The sequence below is a fragment of the Sarcophilus harrisii genome, chromosome 6, assembly GCF_902635505.1.
Source record: "Sarcophilus harrisii chromosome 6, mSarHar1.11, whole genome shotgun sequence".
In the NCBI taxonomy this organism is placed as follows: domain Eukaryota; kingdom Metazoa; phylum Chordata; class Mammalia; order Dasyuromorphia; family Dasyuridae; genus Sarcophilus; species Sarcophilus harrisii.
In genome coordinates, this window is record NC_045431.1 from 4295017 (window position 1) to 4319589 (window position 24573).

The following is a 24573-nucleotide window of genomic DNA, read 5'->3' on the forward strand; positions in this document are numbered from 1 at the left end:
CTGTATACATTGTAAAAGTCACTCTGCCTAACTATATGGTTACTTTTTGCAAACATCAAAGGCACTCTGAATTCTCTAAGCCAGTTCTCTTCAAAAAGATTCTTTGTAAATAAATTATAGACAAGAGGCAGAAATTTCCAACTGTTATTAAGACTCCATTCAGAGTAAAATTTGATTTTTCTGTTTTGATGGCAGAGTCTCAGCAGGGTTTCAAGGCATCAATTTTTACAGAGCCAAATAATGATTCAGGAGCCACATTTATTTCCAAGGCACACCAAGAAATTCCCCTTCTGAGATGTGGCAACACTTATCCCAATTAGAGTGGAGAAAGAACCACCCATGCCCCTCATGACCACAGAGAGAGACAATCACCTCAGGAATAGAGGGGGCAAGATGGAAGCCAGAGGCTCTGGGGAAGGGTTTCTGAGATGTGTCCTTCATGAATATAAGCAGTAAATGAAATCTGAAACTGAAAGGAGACATGTTTAATTAGGTCCTCGTGGTAGGAAATGAAAGGAAATGATGAGTTTTCATCTGGATCTTATTAAGGACACACAAGATGTCTCAGGACTGCCAAGGTTCAGGAGTATAGGAGGATGGAAAGAGCACCAGGAATTGGGAGAACTGGATTTTGTCTTGTCGTGGGTCTTGGGTCTTGCCTTGTTATTATGGGCAAGTCAGTTGCCTTCCCAGTCTCAATGTGTTCATTTGTAAAATGGCAACATAGATGTTTGTATTATCATGTCATCAGCAGAATGAGCACCAGATGCCTGAGGTGAAGCTAGGGGAGAGCTCAAAGGTCCAGTGAGCACAGCTCTCTCATTTTGCAAAGAAGCAAACTCTAACCCAGAGAATTGAAGTGAGTCACCCAAATGGGTTCAATGTTTCAGAAGGTCCTCTCACTCCATCAGTAGGCCTCCCACTGAATTTGGATTCATTAGAACTTGGTTGAATCTCTGAATCTTTACTTCCTTATGTATTTTCTGTGTAACCTTGGGCAAGCTGTTTCATCTCTCTGTGTTTCTCTTTCCCTCTTTGTAATTAGAGGACCAAACTAGATGATCTGGAGGCTTCTCCTTAGTTCAAAATCCATGGGTATCCAGAGTTTTACTTGGGTTGCTATGGGATCAAATAAATGAAAGAGATTTTTTTTTAAAAGAACAAAGTGCTATATGTTATAAGGTACTACTATTATTATGGTCATGTTGGGATAAAGATGGCAATTAAGGTAATAGTTTTGTGAGAAAATTGCTGCTGTAGTAGAATGTAATAATGCTTGATTATAGTTTTATAATTAATTCCATTCACTAAAAAGGAATATCAGCAAAAACTGGCTTAGCATCAAGATATAGGAGAAAGATCACAATAGATTTGGAAGTCTTAGATTCCATTCCTGGCTGGGTTACGAAAGACCTCTGTGATCTTATGATAATTATTATTAATGTGATGAATATTATATAATCATTATTCATTTTGTGGATTCTAGAGACTTTTTTTCCGACCAGACTTCCTCCTTCCACCTTGAATTTTAGGTGTTTTAATATTCATTCTCCCTCTATAATATCGAGGCAGGACAAAGAGAGGAGACAAAATTAAAATGTTATTTTGTGATATCTTTCCTATTAAAGGAACATGTTTGAATGGGGATTTTTTTTTTTTTTTGCTTGTTATTAATCAAATCCTGTGGTTTTATTGGTGTGGAGAATTTCCCAACAAAGTAGAATATTAACTTATCAATCAGTCAGCAAACCTTTCTTAATTTATTAAGTTCCTACTATGTGTTAAGCAAATGCAATCCCAGATCTTGACAATGCAAAGATAAAAATGAAATAATTCCTGCCCTGAAGGAGCTATCAGGGTGAAATACTGTGGTTTCTAGTCTGAGAGAGTTGCCTGGGGCACAGAAAATTTAAATTGCTTGCTCACAAGTCACATGGCTAGTACATTTCAGGGACAAGATATGATATTAGATAATAGGTTTTCTTGACTGGGGATGACCGTGCTGATTTTTAGAAATAAGATTAAAAACTATAAATGGGACTGTTATCTTGTCAATATTTTTGAGGGGATTTCTGGGAATGATTATCATTAGATGCTCCCTCTCCTTTCTCCATCAGCTGGGGCTATTAGATGTCCCTCAGAGTTACAGCAGAAGTAAAGACTAGAGTCAAATTACTTCACTGACTCCCTAAAAACATTGCATAGCAGTTGCAGAAGTTTGTTTAGAAAGCTTTAATGACCATTTAAATACATGAATTGACTTGGCAAAAATGGCAACTCATTCTGCTCTCTTAGGCTATACAATTCTTGTCCATATCTTCCCATAAATGTTCCATAAAAGTTTCACAAAAAACCTGAGACTTTCCTCCAGTTCTACTAATGTGTTTTCTTTGTTTTGTTTTGAGGTTACATATCTATTCCCTGTATCTTAAACCCATTACAAGAATGGTCCATCTCCTTTCTAATTATATATAATGTTTATTTTAATGTCTTTTATTTAACCAATCAGCAGTTATTGAAATGTCTGAAATAATAGAAATGCAAAGAAAAAGTAAAATAAAATTCTTCCCTCTGAGTTTACATTCTAATAGAGGAGAAAATATGTACATAAATATGTATAGAGAAAATGCATTAGTACAATTTAGGGTAACTCAGTGGAACAGTGGATAAATCACAGCCCTGGATTCAAAATGACCCATCTTCCTGAGTCAAAATCTGGTCTCAGACATTTATTATTGTGTGAACCAGGGCAAGTCACATAATCCTGTTTTTCTCAGTTTTCACATCTAAAAAAATAAGCTGGAGAAAGAAGTGGCAATCTACTCCAGTATTCTTTGACAGGAAAACCCCACATGTTGTCATGAAGAGTTGGACATAACTGAAAAACAACTGAACAAAGTACAATTATCTTTGTAAAGGAATTCGCTATCAGCTAGGGGGACAAGGATCTTCCTGGAGGTATTAACATTCAACTAAACTTTGAAGGAAGCCAGAGTTTTTAAGAGACAGAGTTGAAGTAGAAAAGCACCCCAGACATGCAAACTATAATGAGGATCATGCATTGAAATGGTGAAACACTAAAAGCTTTCCTAGAACAAAGAGGGGTAAAGCAAGGATGACCCTGTTCACCACTTTTATTTCACACTGTCCATTAATTAATTAGCTATAATAATATGGCAAGTAAAAAAATCAAAAGTATAAAAGTCTACAAATATAGCTATTTGACAATTATAACATAGATTTTTTTTTTAATTCCAGTACATCAGCAATGAAATTAACAGATGATTTATAGTTGAAATAAAAAAATAAAATTAGAGGCTATGAGTGAATAATGGAAACAATACTCAAGAATATCAAAGCAAAAAAAAAGCACATAAATTGATTGAGGGAAGATATTCTTACAAATAAGAAATAGGAAAACTGAAAAGTAATTTGGCCCAAATTGGGTTTATGGGAAGCCTTTGCACATATTCCAAAATAAGTTCCAAATTAATATATAACATGACTGTGAAATATCATATCATTTACAAAAATAAAAGGCAATTATATTCAGCATTTTTCACAACCATGAATTAAAATAGAATTTTAATCAATAAAGAGATAAAGGAGTTGAGAAATGATGAAAGGCATATTTTATATAAAAATGAAAATGCAAAATAAAATAAGAAATAATGTAGTAATAGATATGTCAAATATATAAAATAAAAATCTTATATGGAAGTTATATTGGAAACTGGCACAAATATATCTCACTGAGAACAACTTGTTTGTAAATAAGTCTCTCTCTCTCTCTCTTTCTCTCTCTTTTTTTCTCTCTCTCTTTCTCTCCGTGTGTGTGTGTGTGTGTGTGTGTGTGTGTGTAGAAGAGGGAAGCAAGAGGATGGGAAAGACAAAGAGAAACAGATATAGAGAGAGACAGAGAAAAGTTTTTTTTGTTTTGTTTTGTTTTGTTTTAAAGAATAGAAACCTATGAATGACTAAAAATGAGATAAATGAAAATTAGAGCATCTTTATGTTTACAGGTTTCTGGATCCAACTTGGCAAAAATGACCAAAATGGGAACATATAAGAAGAGAGAGTTTGTGAGAAAATGGCCATCTTAATTCACTTGTGTACTTGTGTTTATTGTACACAAGTGTACTTGTACATTGCCATTTTGAATGATATACAGCCTTTCTGCATATGTACTTGGCATTTCGGTGGGGGGAAAAAGATTAAATTGTCCTCACCTTTTGTTGAAGTGACCCTAACATTTGTATGTACTTCAAGTATTTTTAGAGATGCAGGAGAATTATAGATACAATGACTTTCATAATGCAAATTAAAACATTTCTAGAATGAATTTAATGTTTGCATGACTGAAAAACTTCTAAAGGTATTAAGTATATTATAAAGGGATTTGTGTGTGTGTACAGACACACACAAACAAACACACATATACATATGCAATATATAAACCTTTCATCTTTTTGGTCTTCTGCTTTGCAACACAAGGGGATTGGAATAAACTATAATGATTTTAGCATTTTAATCCCTAGAACTCATGCTTGTAAGGAATATCCTGTTCTTTGTGCCCCTTAAAATACTTAGCTTCCTTAAAGATTGAACTTAGGAATCATCTCCTGTAGGAAGATTTTCATGATCTTATTAGTTGTTATACTTTCTACACCCATCCTTTAGTTTCTATTGACTTACAGTGGTGGGCAAATTAACTGAGTCAAAATAATCTAATTAATTTCTTGAGGTCTATTGGACATTATGCAATCAAAACCTGTTACTTCCAGAAACTAGGCATTGACACACACATAACACCATATACCAAGATAAGATCAAAATGGGTTCATGATCTAGACATAATTATATAATAAACAAATTTGAAGAACATAGGATAGTTTACCTCTCAGATCTGTGGAGGAGGAAGAAACTTGTGATCAAAGAAATTCTAGAGATCATTATTGATTACAAAGTAGATAATTTTGATCATATTAAGTTAAAATGTTTTTGTATAAACAAAACTAATGCTGACAAGATTAGAAGGGAAACAATAAACTGGGAAAACATTTTTACATCCAAAGAATCTGATAAAGGCCTCATTTTTAAAATATATAGAGAATTAGCTCACATTTATAAGTTCAAGCCATTCTCCAATTGATAAATGGTCAAAGGTTATGAACAAACAATTTTCAGATGAAGAAACTGAAATCATTTGTAGTCATATGAAAAGGGGCTCCAAATCACTATTGATCAGAGAAATGCAAATTAAGACAACTCTAAGATACCACTACACATCTCTCAGTTTGGCTAGGATGACAGGAAAAGACAGTGATGAATGTTGGAGAGGATGTGGGAAAACTGGGACACTGCCACATTCTTGGTGGAACTGTGAACAGATCCAACTTTTCTGGAGAGCAATTTGGAGCTATGCTCAAAACATTATCAAACTGTGCATACCCTTAACCCAGCAGTGTTTCTATTGGGCTTATATCCCAATGAGATCTTAAAGGAGGGAAAGACACCCACATGTGCAAAACTGTTTGTGGCAGTCCATTTTGTAATGGCAAGATAATGGAAATTGAGTGGATGCCCATCAATTGGAGAACAGCTTAATAAATAATCGTATATGAACATTATAGAATATTATTATTCTGTAAAAAATGACCAACAGGATGATTTTAGAGAGACTTACATGAAGTGATGCTTAGTGAAATGAACAGAACCAGTAGATTATTAAATATGGCGACAAGACTATATAATGATCGATTCTGATGGATGTGGCTCTTCTCAACATGGGATGATTCAAACCAATTCCAATTATTCAATGATAAAGAGAGTATTTTCATCCAGAAAGAGGACCATGGGAATTAAGTGTGGACCACAACATAGAATTCTCATTCTTTCTGTTGTTGTTTGTGATGACCACGTTAGCTCCCTGGATACCTTAGAATCAGCTGGAGTCAGGATAAGCAAAAGTCCTTGGTCTTTAAAGGTAGAAGTAAATTTGATGGACGCAGAATCTCCATGACCTCCTTCTTCCTTGTCTACCATCAAAGTGACCTTGGCTAGTCTTACTCCACCCTCTAGTCCCTCCTACAATTCTCTGTATATACCAATTATCAAGCCAGCACAAGATAGTGGGAAGGGCCATTTCCCAAGCATATGCTTATAGAATATTGTCCAATCGGTAATTAGCCTTGAGAGCTCAGTTATTTGACCTCAGTGCACTGACTCAAGAGTTTCGGCCATTTACAGTTGTTTACTTGCATTTTGTTTTCTTTCCTAGTTTTTTTTTTCCTTCTTGAACCAACTTTTATTGTATAAATATGTATACATATATTGGATATCACATATTTTTAAATATATTTAACATGTATTAGACTATCTGCTATCTAGGGGAGAGGGAAGGGGTGGGGGAAAGGAGGGGATAATTTGGAACAAAACGTTTTGCAAGGGTCATTGTTGAAAAATTACCCATGCATATGTTTTGTAAATAAAAAAGCTTTAATAAAAATTAAAAAAAAAAACCCTGTTACTTCTCAGTACTTTTAAAATTTTCATTTTCTTTTCCATTTTCAGGATTTATCTTTCTTTCTTTTGTAGTCTTGAAGGATATTTTAAACATAAGATTGCCTCATACCAACACTCATTGCTACACCTCTGAAAAGCTAAGGTACCAGACACTGAAGTCATTTTTCAAGTTGAACTAGCAAACATTCAAATTCTACTTCTAACATCACAACTCCAAATGGACTGGCCATGTTCTCTAAACACAAGCACATGTTTGCCTAAAAGACTATTTTATGGAAAACTCATACAACAAATGATTCACTTAGAAGTCATAAAAAACAAAACAAAACAAAAAAACAAACAAAAAAAAAAACAAGGACATGCTCACAGGTCTCTCTGAAGAACTTTGGAATCAATTATGAAACATGGGAGACAATGGCCCAGGACTGCCCAACATGGTATACCAACATCAAAGAAAAGCAGATTGTAGTAGCTCAAAATAAATGTGAGATGCACAAATTTAGACACATCTCCTTCCCATATGTTCATATGAACTATTTGTGGCTGAACTGTGGTAGAGATGTTGGAGTTCCCATTATTCTGATCAGACACAATTATACATGTTGTACCTTAAGCCGAACATTGTAAAGCCATTTTAGTCTCCTTTGATTAGGAATGACAATAACCAGCCATAAATCCCATAATCATTGTAATACACTCTTTAAAAGTCATAAGTTGTGTACCTTCCTAGAGGAATTCTGCTATTATAAATTCATTCATTATTCAAAATAAATTATTATTTAAATATGGAATTAAAAATACAGCAAAAGACAACAAAAATCTATGTGCACACAGCATACAATCCAACACTCAGTTGACAAAGAAGTAACTAAAAGTAGGAAAAACATCTCAATCAGTTTCATTTGGGCTAGGTCAGATGTTTTTAGCCAACCTACTTTCAGAAACATATATATGGCTAGTTCTGTCACAAAAGAAAATGATATCAAACTTGTTCCAAGTCTTTAACCTATATTTGTGTTAACTGTTATAACTTCTCAATGGAAGTTATGTTATTTGAGGATAGACTATTTTGTATTTGTACTGTATTTTTACATATAGCACCTAGTAACAAACACATAGTTAGGTCCTTTAAAAAATGGTATGGTGGTATGTGAAATTAAGAAGCTATCAGCATTATTCAATCTTATTTCTACTTTATAATCAGAATAATCATCCTAAGTCTAATTATATTTAAGTATTAATCTAAATATTTAAATTATTCATCCAAATTAATTCATGTACTTTGTTGAATATAGAAACTGTTGAAAAACTATTGAGTGATAACTTAAATGTTGAGAATAATTAGAATAGCTCCTTTTGAAAGAATGAAAAATTACCTATTTCTTACATCTTTTTATTGATAAAATATGTATCACATTAAGTAATTCCTTAATGGCTGAACTTGCCTTCAAATGAGAATAAAAACAAATTATTATTATTATTATTATCCTCCACATTTTGATTTTAGGTAGGACCTCAAATATTAAATACTTTGAGGTCCTCATTTAAAAATGAAAAAAAAAAAAAAAAACAAACTAAGGCTCCCAAAGGAAAAAGTGATTTACCCAAATTGCAAAATATCTTTCTTGCTTTACCCCTTCTGGTATTGGCAGCATGTTGGCTCATCTATTATACATATTGGTTAGTAGTTCCCATAGTCAAAGCTGGTTCTCCTTGTGATCTGAGCTGACTGGGTCATTACTCTAGTTTGCTTCTACAAACCACAGAGATACAGCAAAAAAACTATGTTCACATTGAAATCCTTGGTCTAGCAAATCCAAAATACACAAAATCATCACAGGCTTAAAAGAATTATAAAGGAAAATCCTTGAAAATGACAATGCAATGTAAAGAGTGAATAATGACAGAATCCTAAGGGTCTTTCTTTCATACACAGAAACAGCTTTTTTGTATTTGTTGTAACCTTGATCTTAATTGTGCTTTCCTAAGTGTTAATGGGGAAGGTGAAGTGAAAATCTGGGTCCACTCACTATTATTTGCAGCTCTGAACAACACTATGTTTCCTAGGTGATCATCATCATCATTACATCATTATGAGGCATAACTTCCTATATAAAAGATATTGGTGGGGGGCGGAGCCAAGATGGCGGAGAAGACACACGCGTCTTTCTAAGCTCTTCTCTTACCCTCTTTATCAATATTATATCGAGCCTCAAAAATAGTCTTGACTGCTACAATTCGTAAAGATAAGAAGTAGAACAACTCACCAGCCGAAAAAAATCTGCAGTCTCGCCAAAAAAGGTTGGTTCCGGGGCCAGGGGGGAGATCGGCGCAGACGGGGAGAGAAATTAGGTTCCGAGGAGAGTCTCAAACCGAGGGTGAAGGCACAGATCTCAGCACAAGTGCGCAGCCCCAACCCGCAGTAAGGGGCTTTTCCTTGGGGCAGTTGTGATCCTGCACGGCAGGAGGACGCAGCCCGGGTTAGCCTCCAATCTGCGCAGGGGGGAGCTCGGCTTGGGGCCATAGAGCTTTTCCAGGGCCGATTTGCATCAGGTAGAGACGCTGGGCAGAGTTTGTGGCTTGTCTGCCTTCTGCAGTCTGTGCTCAGCTGCTAATACTCACAGTCCCACAAGAGGCTCCGGCCTGGGCGGTGACACTTTCACCACTTAGTCTCTAGCCTAGGGCAAGCGATAATCCACTCAGCCCTACTAAGCAGTTTGATAGCTCGGCCAGTGCTGAATCCACCTCCTGTTGGGGGAAGGGAAAACTCTCACACAGGGCACTCCCATACCTCGGAGCCGGAAATCGGTTTACATCTTTCCCTATTCTGCAGAGGAAGCTGGTAACCCCCTTGCCTAGGAGACCTACCCTAAAGGCTTTAAAACATGAATAAAAAGATGAAAAGAACAATCGACAGCTTCTATGCAGAAAAAGAGCAGGTCAGCAAACCTGAAGAGACCTCAAACAGCAAAATGCATCAGACTGTCCTCCTTTACATAATGCTTCCTCATAGAAGAGACTCATTAAAAGTCTCAAAAGAGAGTTAGAAGATAAATGGGGAAAGGAAAGAGAAGCCTTTACAAGAGAGCAAACAACTTCCTGAAATACGAATTGGAAAAGTTAAAAAATTCTCAGGAAGTGCAGGGAAACAAAATTAGTGAATTGGAAAAAGAAAATAATTCACTAAAAAAAAAAATTAGTGAAATGGAAAAAAATTCCACAGACCAAAACAATACATTCAAAAACTCAATTGGACATATACAGAAAGAAGTAAAAAAGCTATATGAAGAAAATAATTCTTTAAAAATTAGAACTGAACAAATTGAAACTAATGATGCATTGAGACAGCAAGAATCAGTCAAGCAAAACAAAAAATGACAAACTGAAAACCACGAATTATCTACTTGCTAAAACGACAGACTTGGAAAATAGATCTAGGAGAGATAATCTGAGGATTATTGGACTTTCCGAAAACTATGATGAAAAAAAGAGCCTAGATACTATTTTACAAGAAATCATCAAAGAGAACTGCCCAGATGTAATAGAATCAGAAGGTAAAATAGGCATTGAAAGAATTCATCGAACACCTTCTGAAAGAAACCCAAATAAAAACCCCAAGGAATATTGTGGCCAAATTTCAGAACTATCAGATTAAGGAAAAAATTTTACAAGCAGCCAAAAAAACCATTTAAATACCGAGGTGCCACAATAAGGATCACCCAAGATCTGGCTGCCTCTACATTAAAGGAAAGAAGGGCCTGGAATATGATATCTGAAAGGCACAAGAACTTGAGATGCAGCCAAGAATAAACTACCCAGCTAAGCTGAGCATTTTCTTCCAGGGAAGAAGATGGAATTTAATGAAACAAATGAATTCCATTTGTTTCTGGAAGAAAACCAGAACTAAACAAAAATTTGATCTCCAAGAATAGAACTCAAGAGATGCAGAAAAGGTAAAATAACTCTTGAGAATTGTATTTCGTTGTGGATATACAAAAAGAATACATGTATAATTTGATTGTACTGATGTAACATGAAAAAGGGAAGTAGATATGGAAAAGGGATGATGGCAGAATAAGGTGGGAAGGAGGGATAAAAAGAGGGAAACCACATCCCACAAAGAGGCTAAGGAAACTTATCATATCTGAGGGAATTTAGAGAGGGGAGGAACATTGTGTGAATCTTACTCTCATCAGAGTTGGCTCAAAGAAAAATAATTGACATTTGTTTTAGAGAAAATTCTCTCTGCCTCATTAAAAACGGGGAGAGGAAAAGGAAAAGAAAAGAGTAATAAGGGAAGGAAGGGGAAAGACTCAAAGGGGGGGGAGGGATTATAAAGAGGATAAGATCGTGATACAAGAGGGGTACATAAGTTTAAAAGGGGAAAGAGGGTTGGGGAGGCAAGAAAAGTAAAGCACAATCTGGGGTTATTAGGATGGCAGGAAATACAGATTTAGTAATTCTAACCGTAAATGTAATGGATGAACTCCCCATAAAGAGGAGGCAGATAGCAGACTGGATCAAAAGTCAGAACCCTACAATATGTTGTTTACAAGAAACACATTTAAAGCAGGGGATGCAATAGAGTAAAAGTAAAAGGCTGGAGCAAAATCTATTATGCTTCAGGTGAAGTCAAAAGAGAGGGTAGCCATCCTTATCTCAGATCAAGCAAAAGTAAAATTGATCTAATTAAAAGAGATAAGGAAGGAAACACATCCTGCTAAAGGGTAGCATAAACAACGAAGCAATATCAATATTAAACATATATGCACCAAGTGGTATGGCACTCAACTTCCTAAAGGAGAAGTTAAGAGAGTTGAAGAAGAAATAGACAACAAAACTGTAATAGTGGGAGATCTCAACCTTGCACTCTCAGAATTAGACAAATCAAACCACAAAACAAATAAGAAAGAAATTAAAGAAGTAAATAGAATATTAGAAAAATTAGGTATGTTGGATCTTTGGAGAAAATTGAATGGAGATAGAAGAGAATATACTTTCTTCCTCAGCAGTTCATGGAACCTATTCAAAAATTGACCATATATTAGGACATAAAGACTCTAAATTAAAATGCAAGAAAGCAAAATAGTAAATGCTTTCTTTTCAGATCATGATGCAAAAAAACTACATTCAACAAAAAGTTAGGGGAAATAGACCAAAAGTAATTGAAACTAAACAATCTCATCTTAAAGAATGATTGTAAGCAGCAAATTATAGATACAATTAATAATTTCACTCAAGATAATGACAATGATGAGACATCATACCAAAATTTGTGGGATGCAGCCAAAGCGGTAATAAGAGGGAATTTTATATCCTTAGAGGCTTACTTGAATAAAACAGAAAAAGAAAAGATTAATGAATTGGCTTGCAAACTAAAAAAACTAAAAAGACCAAATTAAAACCCCAATCAAATACTAAATTGGAAATTCTAAAATTAAAAGGAGAAATTAAAAATATTGAAAGTAAAAAACTATTGAACTAATTAATAAAACTAAGAGTTGGTTCTATGAAAAGCCAATAAAATAGATAAGCCTTTGGTAAATCTGATTAGAAAAAGGAGGGAGGAAAATGAAATTAGTAGTCTTAAAATGAAAAGGGAGAACTTTCCACCAATGAAGAGGAAATTAGAGAAATAATAAGGAGTTATTTTGCTCAACTTTATGCCAATAAATTTGATAACCTAAGTGAAATGGATGACTACTCCAAAAATACAGACTTCCCAGACTAACAGAGGAAGAAGTAAATTGCTTGAATAGTCCCATTTCAGAAAAGAAATAGAACAGGCAATTAAACAACTCCCTAAGAAAAAATCAGACCAGATGGATTTACATGTGAATTTTACCAAACATTTAAAGAACAATTGGCCCCAATGCTATATAAATTATTTGATAAAATAGGGAATGAAGGAGTCCTACCAAATTCCTTCTATGACACAGACATGGTACTGATACCTAAACCAGGTAGGCTGGAAAAAGAGAAAGAAAATTATAGACCAATCTCCCTAATGAATATTGATGCTAAAATCTTAAATAAGATATTAGCAAAAAGACTACAGAAAATCATCTCCAAGATAATACACTATGATCAAGTAGGATTTATACCAGGAATGCAGGGCTGGTTCAAATATTAGGAAAACTATCAATATAATTGGCCATGTCAATAACCAAATTAACAAAACCATATGATCATCTCAATAGATGCAGAAAAAGCATTTGATAAAATCCAACATCCATTCCTATTAAAAACACTTGAGAGTATAGGAATAAATGGACTTTTCCTTAAAATAATCAGCAGCATCTATTTAAAACCATCAGTAAGCATCATATGTAATGGAGACAAACTGCAACCATTCCAATAAGATCTGGAGTGAAACAAGGTTGCCCACTATCACCGTTACTATTTAATATTGTATTAGAAACGCTAGCTATAGCAATAAGAGCTGAGAAAGAGATTAAAGGAATAAGAATAGGCAATGAGGAAGCCAAATTATCACTCTTTGCCGATGACATGATGGTATACTTAGAGAACCCCAGAGATTCTGCTAAAAAGTTATTGAAATAATCCACAACTTTAGCAAAGTTGCTGGTTATAAAATAAACCCACATAAGTCATCAGCATTCTTATATATCACTAACAAAATCCAACAGTCAGAGTTACAAAGAGAAATTCCATTTAAAGTAACTACTGATAATATAAAATATTTAGGAATCTATCTGCCAAGGGAAAATCAGAAACTTTATGAGCAAAATTACAGACCACTTTTCACACAAATTAAGTCTGATCTAACCAATTGAAAAATATTAAATGCTCTTGGATAGGGCGAGCAAATATAATAAAGATGACAATATTACCTAAACTAATCTATTTATTTAGCGCCTATACCAATCAGACTCCCAAAAACTATTTTAATGACCTAGAAAAATAACAACAAAGTTCATATGGAAAAACAAAAGGTCAAGAACTTCAAGGGAATTAATGAAAAAAAAAATCAAATGATGGTGGCTTAGCTGTACCAGATCTAAAACTATACTATAGAGCAGCAGTTACCAAAACTATTTGGTATTGGCTAAGGAATAGATTAGTTGATCAGTGGAATAGATTAGGTTTAAGGGATAAAACAGTCAACAAATATAGCAACCTAGTCTTTGACAAACCCAAAGATCCCAGCTTTTGGGATAAGAACTTACTGTTTGATAAAAATTGCTGGGAAAATTGGAAACTAATATGGCGGAAACTAGGCATTGATCCATACTTAACGCCGTACACCAAGATAAGGTCAAAATGGGTTCATGACCTAGGCATAAAGAATGAAATTATTAATAAATTAGAGGAACATAGGATAGTTTACCTCTCAGACCTGTGGAAGGGGAAGGTTTTATGACCAAAGCAGAACTAGAGATCATTACTGATCACAAAATAGAAAATTTTGATTATACTAAACTGAAAAGTTTTTGTACAAACAAAACTAATGCAGACAAGATTAGAAGGGAAGCAATAAACTGGGAAAATATTTTTACAGTCAAAGGTTCTGATAAAGGCCTCATTTCCAAAATATATAGAGAATTAATTCTAATTTATAAAAATCAGCTCATTCTCCAATTGAAAATGGTCAAAGGATATGAACAGACAATTCTCAGATGAAGAAATTGAAACTATTTCTAGTCATATGAAAAGATGCTCCAAGTCATTATTAATCAGAGAAATGCAAATTAAGACAACTCTAAGATACACTACACACCTGTCAGATTGGCTAAGATGACAGGAAAAATAATGATGATTGTTGAGGGGATGGGAAAACTGGGACATTGATTCATTGTTGGTGGAGTTGTGAACGAATCCAACCATTTTGGAGAGTAGTTTGAACTATGCTCAAAAGTTATCAAACTGTGCATACCCTTTGATCCAGCAGTGTTACTACTGGGATTATACCCCAAAGAGATTATAAAGAAGGAAAGGGACCTGTATGTGCACGAATGTTTTTGGCAGCCCTTTTGTAGTGGCTAGAAACTGGAAACTGAATGGATGTCCATCAGTTGGAGAATGGCTGAATAAGTTGTGGTATATGAATATTATGGAATATTACTGTTCTGTAAGAAATGACCAACAGGATGATTTCAGAAAGGCCTGAGAGACTTACACGAACTGATGCTAAGTGAAATGAGCAGGACCAGGAGATCATTATATACTTCAACAACAATACTAGATGATGACCAGTCCTGATAGATCAGGCCATCCTCAGCAACGAGATCAACCAAATCATTTCTAATGGAGCAGTAATGAACTGAACTAGCTATACCCAGAAAAGAACTCTGGGAGATGACTAAAACCATTACATTGAATTCCCAGTCCCTATATTTATGCACACCTGCATCTTTGATTTCCTTCACAAGCTAATTGTACAATAATTCAGAGTCTGATTCTTTTTGTACAGCAAAATAATGTTTTGGTCATGTATACTTATTGTGTATCTAAGTTATATTTTAATATATTTAACATCTACTGGTCATCCTGCCATTTAGGGGAGGGGGTGGGGGGGGTAAGAGGTGAAAAATTGGAACAAGAGGTTTGGCAATTGTTAATGCTGTAAAGTTACCCATGTATATATCCTGTAAATTAAAGGCTATTAAATAAAAAAAAAAAAAAGATATTGGTAAATTGGAGAAATTATAGCCCCAGGCAATGAGGAGCAAGGTCCTGATAGTGGAGAATCAGCTGAAGGAGGTAGGGTTTAGTTGTTGTAATTAATCTTTTCTTATCAACACCACTGACATGAGAGAGATGATGTCTCACTTACATATAAATTGAATTTATGTGAGGCAGGTTGTGCAAAGTCACCAGCATCACCCTCTCTTCAGGAGCCATCTGGGTCCAGGAGCAAAATATAGATCAGGATGATGGGAGATGTCCACAGATGAGAGAAATTTAGTGAAGGGAGAAAAAAGACATAGGCTGACATATTGGTAAATTTTATTCACTTAAGACTGCTCTTGATTGTCTCCAAAGAATGTGTATATTTTAAGACTTGGATGAATCCATGTCCTCCTCATTGGTGCTATCATTCTTTCTCCTAGTGGAGACTGCAACTTCATCTATCCCTTTTAATGTTGTCAAATTCTGTCAAGGGCCTCCCCTAAAATACCTATAGAAGGTTTCTTCAAAATGGTAGCTGTCTTGCTCAGGTAGGGATTTGTGTTTTTTGACTATCCATGAATCACTTGATTTCCTTTTGTTCTCAGTCCATATGTGATTCTCTAGCTTCCTTTGCGAACTGTTCCTCTCCTTCCTCCCATCCTTGATCCTACTCCTCAAGTACACAGCAATGATAAAAACAGGTAACTTAAGTTTTTACCTGAGAATTATTGTAATAACTCCTACCAAAAGAATGAAAAATCACCTATTTCTTCTATCTTTTTATTGATAAAATGAGTCACATTAAGTAATTCCTTAATGGTTAAACCACAAAACAAATTATTATTATTATTGTCCTCCACATTTTGATGCTAGATAGGACCTCAGAAATAAAGTAGTATGAGGTCTTCATTTTAAATGAAAAAAAAAAATAAGGCCTCCAAAAGGGAAAAATGATTCAGCCAAAGTGCAAAATCCCTTTCCTGCTTGCTATGATCCCTTCTGCTAACAAGATTTTAACAAAGCATCCTGCTAAACACTCTTTTCTTTTCCTCAACTGTTTCCCAATATTATGTCTTTTTGTCTTTATTTAATCAAGATTCCCATTTCTTTCTACACTGTGCAGAGTTCTGGTATTTAAGTTTCTTTGGCTAAATCACTTGGAGGCTCATGGGATTTGGAATGGGATGAAAATGTCAATTACTGTGATGAGGCTTTCCTAAGAAGATAATTGAGAGATATTAGAAAACAGAAAATATAATAAAGACATCATTTCTACAGCCTTACAATTTAGGGGTGGAGTAAGGAAGGAAGGAAGAAAAGGAAAACATTATGTTTGGGTTCAGAATATAATTTTAATCCTTTCTTATTATATTATTTCACATATCCTATCTTTGCCTTTTCTCTGAATATCTAAGAACTGGAGATGGTGAGAGTGTGAATTAATGTGTCAGTGCCCACTTTTGAGCAGCTCTGTTTGGCTTCTAAATTAGGAACACAGCTGCTTTTTTCTCATGGAAATGAGATTTAGTTCAGAAAAAAAAATGTCTGGCAACTTTAAAGGAAAAGATAGAATATTTATAAGTGAATGGTTTCTTTAGAATAGAAATACTCCATCAGAAGGAAAATACACTCTTCAAATGTCTGTTCTAAAAATAAACTAAATACGTTCTTTTCAAATCACAGAGAAATGTCTGAATATGTCAGTCCACAGACATGGAGAAACAGCAAAGCTTCTCCCTGCATTCTGTTCTTAGATTGATGGGGAAGAAAATACAGGTAAGCACTGTATAAACAGACCCAAAGAAGAGGCAACTTAATTGCATGGGCTGCATGTATAACATAAACTATGCAGGATTTTCTCATGGCAGCAAAATGTTGTCTTTGCAGGAAGACTGTGCCCTGGTTATCTTATTTTAGAAAAAGGGGGAAGGGAATACAAATCTTTTTAAACATGAAGATTAGGAGATTTCATAAATATTTAAAGATCCTTAAGTTTCTACTTCAAAATGGACCTGAATTTTCTAGGTACAAACACCTATCACCTATCAGGTAGAAAGTTTGAAAGAACAGCAGGAAGAAGAGAAAAAAATCTCTGAGATGAAAATGTAAGCAGGCAATTTCCTGAGCCATCCTTAATAATTAGAGTTTGGGAAACAGAAGAGAGACATTTCAGAAGTCATGGAGGCTAACCTGTGCTGGCTGAGCATCTCCACCATTTCACCAATGAATGAATGGTCACCCAACTTGCTCTTGAGGCTGTTTCAGGGAAGAACAGCCCACTCTTTCATTTGTGTAGTCTATTCCACAGCTCTAATTGTGATGGAATATTTTTTGACATCTGCTTTTTTAGCGCTTGAACCCATCGCTCTTGTCAGGTGGGAGTTACCCTCTGATCTAGGTAGGACAAAACTAATCTCTACTCAAAGTTGACATTTAAAGAGTGTTATCATCATGTCTTGGACCTTTTGTCTCAAGAAAAAACAGTGCTATTTATTTCAGTTAATTTAGCACAACAACAACAACTACTATTATTACTGTTGTTATTGACATTGACATTTAAAGAGAGTTATCATATCTTGGACTTTTTGTCTCAAGACACAACATTGCTATTTATTTCAGTTAATTCAGCATTACTACTACTACTACTACTACTACTACTACTACTACAACTACGACTACTACTATTACTACTATTACTACTAATAATATTACTGCTACTACTACTATAACTACAATGATAACAACGACGACAATGATGACTACTACAACTTTATGATTACGACTATTACTACGACTGCAGCTGCTGCTACTACTATTCTCTACTACTACTATCAAGACTACTCCTACCATAACCCACAACTCCTGCCCTCACTACTCCCAAATCTATAAATATTACTATTTTGTACATATACATATACATACATATACATACACACAAAGTTTTTTATCTATTTTTGATCTAGGCAGTGGAAACATTTGTATTCCTGTTTCACAGATGAAGCATTTAATGTTCGAAATAATTTGATGGCTCATACTTATCACCAGGATAATGCACTACTTAGAATAATCATTTAATAAATGAAACAACCATAAATGGTAGGATTGGGATGCTAACTCCAGGCTCCTGACTATATAGCAAATATTCTCTTCAGTATCCTAGATAAATAAGAATACAAAAAAGAATGTTTAAGTAACTTCAATGTAATCTATGAAGGAAATCATATGTAGTAATTTGAGTAGTGGTTCACCGGGTTGTCAATTCCCATACTCAATTATATTTCATTTCCATAGCTATGCATTAATGATCTTTTGTGTAAAGAAACTGTGCTATGTTCTTAGCCACAAATAGAGTTTAACTATCTCAAGTCTCTGCATTTATGTTGCATGTAGTCTAGTAGGGAGAAATTATATGAATTAATAAATGCAATACACAATAGTAAATATTATCTGAATATAGGATTCTAGGCTTCTAACTTCTACTCCTGGGCCATGTCATGACTGAGAAGTCACTTGAACTTCTGGATTGCTGGAGAAATAAAGCCAATGAATTGTGTGAATTAAACCCCACACCAATATGGTGATCCCTTGGGATGGGAAGCCAGTTGGATGCCCAAGGACAAGCAAACTTTCCCTGATAGGATATGTAGCATGTAAAAGTTTCATTAGTAGGAAGATCAGTCCATGATTGGTCACTACACTTCTAACTTGGGTGAGATGGGGATACATAGTCTCCAGAAAGGTAAATAACTAGACTAGGTATTTGAAATATCAATTTGCTATTAAGCAATTATTTAATATCTACTACATATTAATCTCTATAAATACAATAACAAAAGATATATATGTATGCATATATGTGTATACATGTATAAATGTATATATATGTACACACTTATGTGTATATATTTTCCATCATCTCAAGGAACTCATATGTTATGAATATAATACACATATATATGTGTATTATATATATATGCACATGTAAAATGTGTATAGAAAACCTATTTTAATATATACACAAGAAAAATCAATTAGATACTGTTATATTGGGGTGGGAGGAGAGATTCCCAGTGATTTAAGCTGACCATTTGATGAGAGTTGGGATTGAAGAAGGAGAGCTGAAGAGAGATTATATTAAATACATGGGAGAAAACCTGTGCAAATTTGTCCAAACAAAAGTCCATATATCATATATAAGGAATGGCTACGAGGGAAAATCGACTTGCGTATAGAATTCATGAATGGGGTAATGTATAATTATACTAATATTTGAAGGGTGGCTTATAGTAGGACTGTGAAAGATTGAAATGTCTAAGGTGGAATAAGAGGGTTAAGATTGGGTTAGGAAGCAAATAGACTTGTCCTCCTCAATTCAAATCTGGCCTCAGACACTCACTAGTTGTGTAACTCTGCAAGTCATTTAACTTGTTTACCTCAATATCATCCTCTGTAAAAATGAACTGGAAAAGGAAATGGCAGATGATTCCAATATTTTTGTGAAGAAAACTACAAAGGGGCTCAGGAAGAGTCAGACACAAGCAAAACAACTGGAAAGTATACAAGAACAGAATGTAAATCATACTGAGATTTTGAAGATACTTAGCAAATGTGGCATCCCAATAACATTTTTTTGGTCTGGAGCTCAGTTCTACATAGCTACACTAACAGGCGAGACTCAAAAAATGATGTGTGGGCATTCACATTCTGTGAAAAGAGTAGAAACAAACAGCTCTGTCAGTGGTTATACTTTGCCTCTGGGGTCTGAGAGCTCTATATTTTCAGGTGGCCAATGGAAGGCATCTCTTTTCCATGTACCAATATTTCCAGAACTAGGGAAATCATGATTTCTGTTTGAAGAACCACAGCTGTTGTGTTGAGAAATGGCATAAGGGAACTCAAAATAATCCCTTCAGTAGTGATACTAAAATAACAGCTGAAGTGACAAAAATACAACTAAAAATTAACTACAAAGTAATGATCTTTTCATCCTTAATATCTCACAAGGATAATCAACTAAGGTAAAGAAGGATTGTGATCCGTATTGGTAGAACCTTTGTCCAAGTGGCCAAAGGATGAATCCTTTAAGCAATAAAAATATTACTAATAATAAATTAAATCATACTTGCTAGTTATGATAATTATTCATCATAGCTTTATATTATTACTGTTAATACTTCACATATCTTTTGTCCTTTATGGTTACTCAGAATAGCAACAATATATGATAGGTAGAACTATTGTTATTACTTTCATGTAAAAGGTTAAACAAATTGAGGTTTTAGGATTAAGTGATTTTTTTCAGGATATAGAACTAATGGAGTGAGGAGTCAAAAGACAGGTCTTAAAGTTGTGTCATGAAATGGGGCCAAGTATAACAAGGTCTATAGAGTTCCCTGATGTCTAGTTAAAGACCTTAATCATTTTGTGTACCCATATGTGTGACACAAATACTAGCCAGAAACTTAGTCTCTCTGAGTATGCACAGAGTACATCTAATAGAGTTCCCAGAGTGGAATAACCTGTAGAATCTGCTTCTGGAACAGTTATGAAGATGTATCAAGGAAGTGCTATGGATAATCTTTGGAACACATATAACATTCTGTAACTAATACCAGTCTATTAAAAGTACAAGTACCTATACCTAAAGGGCTTTAATATTGTGCAAATCCTTTGATACAACAATACTTCTATTGGTCTGTATCCCAAAGAGATCATAAAAGAGGGGAAAAGACCCAAATGTCCAAAAATGCTTATATCAGCCCTTTTTGTAGAGGAAAGGAATTGGAAACTGAGTGGATATCCATCAGTTGGGGAGTGGTTGAATAAGTTATGCTATATGAATGTTATGGAATATTATTCTATAAGGAATGATAAGCAGATTCATATCAGAAAAGCCTGGAAAGACATACATGAACTGATGCTAAGTAAAGAGAACAGAACCAAGAGAACATTGTGTACAGCAACTAGAAGATTATGTGATGATCAACTGATGGACTTGACTCTTCTCAGTAATGCGATCATCTAAGACAATTCAACAAGACCTGGAATGGAAAATGTCATCCATATCCAGAGAGAGAATTAAGCAGACTGAATATGGACCCAAACATACTTTTTTCATTTTTTTTGGGGGGGAGGGTTATTGTTGTTTCCTTGTTCTTTTTTAAAAAATTTTTCTCATGTTGTTTTTCCCTTTTGGTATTATTTTTCTTGCAAAGAATGATATGGAAATATGTTTAAAAGAATTGCATATGTTTAACCTATATCAGATTGCTTGCTGTCTTGGGAAGAAGGGAGAGGGAAGGAGAGGGAGACAAATTTGGAACACAAGGTTTTACAAAGATGAAGGTTGAAAACTATCTTTACACATATTTGTAAAAATAAAATACTATTAATTGAGAATTTTTTAAAAAAAAATACAAGTACCCTTCTTCCCAATACATGGAGGATATAGTCTCTTATGTCAGCTCATTCTTCAGAATTCAATTTCTATGTAGCATTGATCCCAACAGTTTGATGTTCAAAAGTTGCATTATTTCTGGATATATCTTTGTCTCAACTACTCCTGGGATGCATCCAGATCAGTTGTCTCTTTCTGGTGCATCCAGTCCTTCATGAATTCTAATTCTACTTTGAGTAGCTCACACCCTTGACTCCTTGACTACAATCTTACATCAAGTAGGAACAGAAACATGAAGGAAGGGGAGGGGGCAAGGAATTCTGATCTGTTAGTGCCTTTTGAATGAACCTTCTGAATCTAGTTACATATTTGTAGTCAATGTAAAAAAAAAAAAACAAAAAAAAATAAACCTCTTTTCATCTCATGATTAGCAAACAAGAACCTCTTCTAGAACATCTAGATGTTCAAGGAATTTCTGTTATACACCATTTTTCTTTCAGAAACATGTTCCTAAGCCTTTCCTGTATCAGTAGATTCAAATGGCAGCCCTTTCTGGTAAATACAAAGTCAAAATTTGAAACACAATTTTTGTTGTGTGTTTTTACTGTATTGACAAACCATACTGGAAATTGTATAGACATCATATATTTGCATATACATATTATAAATATACATTTATATGTATAAATGTATATGTTAATATTTCATTTAAATCCAAGAAAATAACACCAAAATATTTCAGGAGACTTGTAATGTGATATAATTAAAACAGCATCAGCTATATGGCAGATTAGAGAAAACAATTGAGCTAAACTCTCTCAACATTCTTCTCCAGATAACTTAAAAATAATGTCTCAACTCAAATTTTGGAGTGGAAAATGAACAAAAGATTAGAGTGACACATTTTTCTGTTTTAAGAAAACTTAGAAGATTGGCATAACAGGCCTGTAACATTGAGAAAGATGCTTATGCAGACTGAGCATAACTAGGGTTTACAGCAGTGGAAGCAGTAGCAGCAGCTTTGGGAACTCTCAGCCCAGAGTTGGTAAGAGCATCTGACAATTGGTCAGAATTAAAGGGATCATTTTGCTGGCATTCTAAGGTGAAGAGGAGTACTTGTGCTTGGTCGCAAGAGAGAAGAATACCTGGTTACAATTCCAGGGACAAGCAAAGTGCTAGTGCTTGTGACTGCATGGAACGAGGATCCTTGCTAGAACAAGACCAGATCAAATATTGGTTAATCAATGATTACAATTCTCCAAAGAGCACACCATATTGGAATCTTTAAAAACTTATATAAATCCAGACTAGTTCTGAGAACAGTAACATACCTCTTCCCAAAAAAGCTTGAAGCTTTAAACCATTTTCCCATCCCCAGGTAAGGAGACTCCAACATTATCATAAGGTTCAAAGTCAATAAAGCAGGAAAAGTGAATAAAACAAAACAAAACAAAACAAACAGATGACAACAACAACAACAACAAAAACAAAGAACAAATTAAAAGCTACTATGGTGATAGGGAAGACCAAGATATAAACTCAGAAAATACAAAGTAAAAACAGCCACAACCAAAGCCTAAAAAGAAAATGCTAATTGGACTCAAATTCAACAAAATTATTGGAAACATTTTAAAAAGATAATAGTAATAGAGGAAAACATTTAGAAAAGAAAAGAATATAGGATTTCAGGAAAATTATTTTTAAAAGAATTAGCTACTTTGTAATAGAGGTACAAAAATACTAAAGAAAATAACACCTTAAAAAACAAAAATTGGTCAAATGGTAAAAGAGACCCAGAAAGTAAGTAAAAAGTAAAAAAAGAAAATTCCTTAAAGAAGTTGAATAAGCCAAAGGAAAAAAGAGGTGCAAAATCTTACTGAAGAAAACACATTATAAATTAAAACTGGAAAAGTGGAAACTAATGAATCAACAAAAAATTAGGAAATAAGACAATTTTTTTGAATTTGAAAAATAGTGAAATATAGGAAAAATACAAAACATCTCATTGCAAACACAACTGACCTGGAAAACATACTGAGGAGAGCTAATTTTAGAATTATTGGATTACCTGATGACCAAAATTCAAAAAGGACCTTAAACATCATATTTCAAAAATAATCAAGGGATATTGCTCTGATATCTTAGATCCAGAGAGTAAAACAGAATTTGTAAGCATCTATTTATCATTTCTTAAACGAGATCTCAAAAGGAAAAATTTCAGGAATATAAATAATTCAAATGCTAGAGCCCCCAGGTGAAGAAGAAAATATTGCAAGAAGCCAAAAAGAAAAAAAATCAAATACTCTGGAGTCATAGTCAGGATCTCATAAGAATGAGTGATTTCCACATTAAAGGGGAGGAGGGTTTGCAATATGATCTTCTACAAGCAAAGGAGGTAGGATTACAATTAAGAATGACCTATCAAAAAAAAAACTGAATTAAAATCCTTTAGGGAAAGTGGACTCACTTAAATAGATGATTTTCAAGTATTCCTGATGAAAAGACCAGAGCTGAATAAAGCAATGACATTGAAATATAGGAATCAAGAGAAACATTAAAAAAAACATGAAAGAGTTATCATAAGGGATTTAATGAAGTAAAATTGTTTACATTCCTATATGGGAAGATAATACAAGTAAAGGCTAAGAACTTAATTATTATTATAGCTGTCAAAATAAGAGAACTTGGGTGTGAGCAATTATGTTGAATTATTTTGAAATGAGCCCTGAAATAAAAAAAAAAATCATTGAGAAAGAATGGTACATTAGGAGAAGGGGAAAGGGAGAGCTAGAATGGGAAAATATTTCATATAAAAGGAAGAGCTTTTATGTTGAAAAAAATGGGAGGATGGGGTGACAGGCAATGTTTGACCTGCACTTTTATAGGATTGGTTCAAAGAGAAAAAAAATCCTTAATTGTATATGACAACTATATTACCCAATAGAGAAATAGGAAGGAAGAGAAATAAATGAAAAGCAGAAGACAATAAAAAGGGACAGATGAAAGGAGGCAGTGGT

At 34.3% G+C, this 24573-nt stretch overlaps 1 long non-coding RNA gene across 1 annotated transcript in view; it reads right to left on the reverse strand.

The window, feature by feature from the left end:
• Nucleotides 1-464: 464 nt before the first annotated feature.
• The window catches only part of LOC116419773, an 88862-nt gene continuing 64753 nt past the window's right edge, over nt 465-24573 (reverse strand). The window contains exon 2 of the long non-coding RNA XR_004230069.1: nt 465-1119. This is a non-coding gene — a long non-coding RNA (uncharacterized LOC116419773). The remainder of the gene's footprint in view (nt 1120-24573) is intronic.